A 6,894-nucleotide genomic window follows, 5' to 3' on the forward strand; every position below is an offset into this window, starting at 1 on the left:
AAAAAAAAAAAAAAAAAAAAAAAAAAAAAGTAGGGCAATAAAGTGAACTTGGTAGAACAAATCTGTGACATCACAAAGATTCTGCAGGCCGGGGTCCATGAAGGAATAAACAGACCTGGTACCAAGGGAAGGGGCAGCGTCACACTACACACAAGACAGTTGGCTGCACAGGAATACACAACTTGGCAAGCGAAAGCACACCCAGGCCCTGCGTTGGGACGACCAGAGAGAGGAACAGAAAGGCTGCCACAGAGGAAGGGCAGAGAAAACGGGGGGATGCATGTCCCACAGGAACCGGGGTAGACTAGAAGAGCCACATACAGGCATGAACTCTTAAGACTCTTGCTGGAATTCTCCTGAAGGTAAAAGAACTTAAACATAAGTAAGAAAAAAGCAGACCAACTAATAGAAAAAATGCCCAAAAGATGTGATTATTTCAAAAATGGCTAATAAAGCACTTACTGAGTGCTCAACTTCATTAACCACCAGGGAAGTAGAAATTGAAACCACAGGGTGATGCATCTTTCATAGTGACTGAACTGAAACAGACAACAGCAAGTTGCTATGGAGGTGCAATCCGGCACAAGTACTTCAGAAAACGGTGAACTTATAAATCCCCCGTGACTCAGCAATTCCATTAATGCACCCAACAGAAACGCAAGCATATGTCTTTCTCATCAAGATATACACAAAAATATTCACAGCATCGTTACTCTGCACAGGCCTACACCAGACACAACCCAAATGCCCAGGGTTGGTAGAGTAGACAAATAAACTGTATGATATTAACATAGTGGAAGACCACAGAGCAGTGAAAATGAACCACCACTGCTACACTCCATTACGTGATGAATCTTATAATAGTGGGAAAAAGCCAGACACAAAGGAACATATACTGCATAATTTCCTTATGCATTAAAGTTTGAAGGGAAAAAAAAAAAAAAAGAACAGGCAGAACTAATCTCTGGTGTTAGCAGTTGTTTTGGGGGGAGGAGCACACAGGAGGGCTCCTGGGGGCTGCTAATGCTCTCCTCCGTGTTGGGGAACATTGGTCAAGCTGTATTGCATGCTTCTAACAAGTGCACTTCTCCATATGTATGATTGGTAAAAAGAAAGGGGAATTTCTCAAAAACGTAAAATTAACCATATAACTCAACAGTAAATGTGCATAGCTGCGCAGACTCTTGGACAAAATCTGGTTAAAAAATTAAATGTGCAAGAGATAGGCAGAAGAAGACAAAAGTATATGAATGAGAGACTGACAGAGCTGCATTGAAATAGTGTTAGAAATGGACCTTCAACATATGAAAAAATGCTATTTTACTCATAAGATAAATGCAAATTAAAATTACAAGATGCCATTTCTTTTTCATCAACCAGATTCACAAAGTTCAAAAGTTTGATAACATGGTCTATTGACTCTCATACATTGGGGCACAAATTAATACGACCTCTATGGAAAACACCTGGTAAAACCTATCAACCCTTAAAATATATATCTTTGTCTTGCAATAGTGCTTCTATAAATTTATCCTACCCTATATCCTCATGAGAAATCACAGACTGTACATACAAGGTTATTCGTGACAGCATTGACTGTAAAGGCAAAAGATTGGAAACCACTCAAATACTTATCAATATTTACTGGTACCGAATGATACCGGAGATTGGCTGCAGTAATCATGGTACACGTTCATATGATGGAAAACTACACAGCCATTAAAAAGACTGAAGCTAATCTTTATGTACTTATACAAAACAACCTCTAAGACATATTGTTAAGTAATAAAAGCAAATTGCCGGCACAGTACGGGTGCAGAGGAAAAAGAAGTATTAGTCACCTCTACTGAGAGGACCGCTGAGTGGCTGCCAAAACTTCATACCATTTTATTCTTATGATTTCTGTACCATGTGCATGTTATTACCTATTCAAAAAATATCTATTAAAAAAGAAAGTCTTGGGCCGGCCCGGTGGTGCACTGCTACAGTGCGCCGCTTGGGAGCGCGGCGGCGCTCCCGCCGAGGGTTCGGATCCCACATACAGACCAGTTCCCGCTCACTGGCTGAGCGAGGTGCGGGCGCAACACCGAGGGTTGCAATCCCGTTGCCGGTCCCGGTCCGGTATGGGTGCAACACTGAGGGTTGCGATCTGTTGCCGGACACGAAAAAAGACAAAAAGGAAAAAAAAAAAAGAAAGAAAGAAAGTCTTAAGTTTATAATATACGCTAATGAGGGAGAAAAAAAAAAAGCTTTAAAAGTTCTATTTGAGGGCTGGCCAGTTTGTTTCGTTGGTTAGAGCACAGCCTTATAACACCAAGGTCACAGATTTGGATTCCAGTACCGGCAACAACAACAACAAAAAAGTAGTATTTTGGGCCGAGCCCGCGGCGCACTCGGGAGAATGCGGCAGCGCTCCCGCCGCGGGTGCAGGTTCGGATCCTATATAGGGATGACCGATGCGCTCACAGCGCTCACTGGCTGAGCACGGTGCGGCCGGTCTCAAAAAGGACAAAAAAAAAAGTAGTATTTGAAATAAAAACTTTTGCTTCTATTCCTTCATACAAGCACATGACCTCCTGTTTTAGTCCGTTTTGTGTTGCTATAACAGAATACCTGAGACTGGGTAATTTATAAGGAAAAGAGGTTTATTTGGCTTACGATTCTGGGACAGCTGCATCTGGCACGGGCCTCAGGCTGCTTCTACTCATGGTGGAAAGTGGTAGCAGCCGGTGGGTACAAGCAGATCACATGGCGAGAGGAAGCAAATGAGAGAGAGAAGGTGCCAGGATCTTTTTAAGCAACGAGCTCTCACGGGAACTAATAGAGCGAGAACTGACTCATTAATCCCCCCTCCCCCAGGGAGAGCATGAATCCATTCATGAGGGATCCTCCCCCATGACTCAATCAGTTTCCAACACTGACACATTGGAGATCAAATTTCCACATGGGTTTTGGAGGGGACAACACGTCAAACTCTATCACCTCCCAAGAGATATGAAAAAGTACCTGGCTATTCCAAACGAGTTCAAGACACCCAATTCAGACAAATTATCTTCCAATATCCTGGGAAGTATCAGCCAAGGAGGTTATTAAAACATGGCGGTGACCTTTGGGAAATCATGGTGGAAAAGGAGACATGCTGGAGACACACAGACACAACTTTACAAATGCAGAAAAGGGTGCACTCTGACTTACACACACAATAGCTGCTAGAGCAGGGACCATGCCGCAAGGACGTTAAAGACAATAGCAGCCAACGTGGACAAGGCACTCACAACGTCTCGGGCAATCTGCTGAGTGTTTTACAGGTACTTCCTCAATTCATCTTCTCCACGACCTAATGAAGTAGGTACCATGAGAGCAAACTGAACCCGGCCAAGGGAACTGCTCAAAGTCCTACTGGGAATGAAATGGAAGGTCCAAGACCCCAGGCAGGCCAGGCTCCCGGCCTCTACCCAGAAGCAGCTTCTCACCGGGATGGTGCGCAAGACTGCAAAGTGCACGAGACCAGGAACAGCGGGGCAGAAGACAGGGCAGGGCCGGGCACTCAACAGAGCTCTCCTAGGCTCACTGGGAACAAGAGGAGTCTGGCGCATTTCATTCTCTTTTGGGCAGGATGATTGGCTTGGAGGATTAGCACAAGGATGAAACTGATATCTCATTAAATCACAGGACTGGCTGCCCCTCCCACTAGGACCAGCTTTCCTAAGAGTTTAAAATAGAAAGTGGAGAAATAAGATCTGGAGGATAATGACGAAGGCAGCTGACTGATTCACCAGGAGGTTTAATCACCATCCCTAAAACAGCACTGTCCTGTCCAACCATTTCCAACCACCGATTTGAATGTACATCTCACTTGTAAATGACTCCTTAAATGACAAAAAAAAGCCAAGATCTTGCAAACTGTGTCATGCTGGAACCACAGGCCAAACCAAAAATCCTTAAAAGCTATAAACATGAGGCCCTGAGCCCATCCCAGTCCAAAAGCCCCACAAGAGAAGCACAGGACAGGTGGGGTCTGACACTCAGGCCTGGATGCAGAGCTGTCCACTCTTCACTGGTCCAAGTTCATATGACATGGACGTACTTTTTCCTACTCCTCTAACCCAAATCCCTAGACATTAGAAAATAAACAGGAGAAGACCTGAAAGGTAGAGAGAAGGCGGCAGGCTGACTGGGGTCTTGGGCCCAAACAATGGCATGGTGTGAGTTATCTGAGTTCTCTGTTTGCCTCGTATATCCCAGACTTGGAACTAAAGAGGCAAGTAGCTGGAAACAGCAAAGGGGACTAGGAAAAAAAAAAAAAAAAGCCCCAACAAAAGCCTGCTCTTTCCAGCCAAAGGACCAGGAAGAGGGCAGCCTGACGAAAGTCAGTAACAGCAGAGCAGTCAATAACCACTGCACTCCAGCCAACACTACAGAAAACTGTGGCCCTCCCCCACCTTGCCAGGCCACATCAAGGTGCTGCAGTACCCATCTGCAGGATGGTGTCCAGATGCAGCCACGTAGAGCTGGGACTTGTATCCCTGTCACATCCCCCATGTCAGAGGATATACAAGTGGCAAATAAGAACATGGAAAGATATGCAGCATCTTTAGCTATTAGGAAAATGCAAACTAAAGCCATAATGAGAGAGCACTACACACTTACTAGGATGGCTAAAATAAAAAATAGTGACAACAGCAAATGCTGGAGAGGATGCAGAGAAACTGGATCACACTGCTCATTGGAATGTGAAATGGTATGACCTCTCTGCAACACAATTTGGCAGTTTTTTAAAAAACCAAACATGCCGCTATCATACAACCCAGCAATTACACTCTTTAGCATTTATCCCAGAGAAACTAAGATTTATGTTCATACAAAAATCTATCCATGAATGTTTACAGCAGCTTTATTCGTAATCAGCAAAAACTGGAAACAACTCGGATGCCCTTCAGTGGGTAAAACAATTAAGCTGCAGCACACCCATACCATGGACCACTACTCAGTGATAAAAAGGACTGACTACTGATGCACACAACAACCTGGATAAATCCCCAGGATATCACACTGAGTGGGAAAAAAAATCATCATCATCCCAAAGGTTACAGGCATATAATTCCATTTACATAACAGTCTTGAAATAACAAAAATTGTAGAAATAGAGAACAGGTTAGTGGTTGCCAGGGGTTAAGGAGGGATGTACCTGAGGCTATAAAAGGGCACCAAGAGGGATATCTGTGGATATGGAAATGTTCTGGATCCTGACTAACAATGTCAATACCCTAGGCATGATACTGTGCTATGGTTGTGCGAGACATTACCACTGAGGGAAACTGGGTAAGGGGTACAAAGGATCTCAAAACAGAAAGTTTAGTTAAAAATAAGTAACCACATGGGCCGGCCCCGTGGTGCACTCAGGAGAGTGCAGCGCTGGGAGCGCAGCGACGCTCCCGCCGCGGGTTCGGATCCTATATAGGACTGGCCAGCGCGCTCACTGGCTGAGCGAGGGGCGCGCGACACCAAGCCAAGGGTTGTGATCCCCTTACCAGTCACGAAAAAGACAAAAAAAATAAATAAATAAGTAACCACAATCAACAATGTTTAAGTTTAAACTGGGATAACCAAGGGGTAACTGCAGAACAACGCTGTTTCTTAAGGACAAGGGCATATGCGGTCTCACTCGGCGCAAGAGTGTAGTCTTATCTTGTAAATCCTGTATTTGTAGGCTCTGCAAATACATGAAACCTCTGACTTGCCAAGAAGATATTATGCAGCTATACCTTTGGAACACATTCTGAAAGAAAACCAGACCAGGTCCTGTACGTACGCGGGGCTGGGTGAAAGCACGAGCTGCTCCACCTGTATCAACAGCATCTGAGTCAGAGCACACACAGGAGTGCCACAGACCGTGCCACCCCCCACCAACTGACATGCTCATTTTGCACCTGGGCTATGACACGTGGCCTGGGCACTGGAGCCTACACAAAGCAAAGCATGGGAAATGTCAGGATTCATTCCTAAACACAATGGTGCTTGAGGAACCAGTGGAGCTATGTCACCACAGAGGTCAGCTATGCACGGAGGGGGTCAGAACACAGGCTCCTGCCCTCAAACAATAACACACCTCCTTAGGTGGGCAGGCTGGCCCAGCGCCTACCTGTGCCACTGCCAGCATGCGCATTGGGAGTGACTCGAGACACCACAAAAACAAGGGCTCTGAAAGGAGCTGCCTCCCCAGCCCCACAGACCTCACTGCCCACCGGCCAGGCCCCTCGGGGGTCCCACTTACACACCCAGGGAGCCTGGAGGTTCTCCTACCACCGACTGCCCCAGAGGCCGGTGCCTCTGCCACAATGCACCCAGCCTCCCATGTCAGAAACCACTCCCCAACTTCACCTCCTCTCCCACGATCATCTCTCATCTTTGGGTTCCCAATTCTTCATTTCTGGCTGGCCAGTTAGCCCAGTTGGTTAGAGCAGAGTGTTGTAACACCAAGGTCAAGGGCTCAGATCCCTGTACCAGCCAGCTGACCAAAATAAAAAAGAAAAATTCTTCCCCAGTTCTTCCTCAAAGATAAATTCAGGCAGTTTCGCATTTGAACAACAAACAGATAAGATCCCTGCTCCCATGATAGTTACATTCGAACACTGGCAGTAAATAAACACTATAATAAAGAATTGAAATACACAGAGTAGCTAGCAGCTGGTGAGGAGTGCTATGAAAAAAGGGAGACCATAGGGCCAGCCCGGTGGCGCACTGCTACAGTGCGCCACTTGGGAGCGCGGCTGCACTCCCGCCAAGGGTTCGGATCCCACATACAGACCGGTTCCCGCTCACTGGCTGAGCGAGGTGCGGGCGCAACACTGAGGGTTGCGATCCATTGCCGGACACGAAAAAAAGAAAAAAGGG

This window comes from Galeopterus variegatus, unplaced genomic scaffold (genome assembly GCF_000696425.1).
Source record: "Galeopterus variegatus unplaced genomic scaffold, G_variegatus-3.0.2 Scaffold4788, whole genome shotgun sequence".
In the NCBI taxonomy this organism is placed as follows: Eukaryota; Metazoa; Chordata; class Mammalia; order Dermoptera; family Cynocephalidae; genus Galeopterus; species Galeopterus variegatus.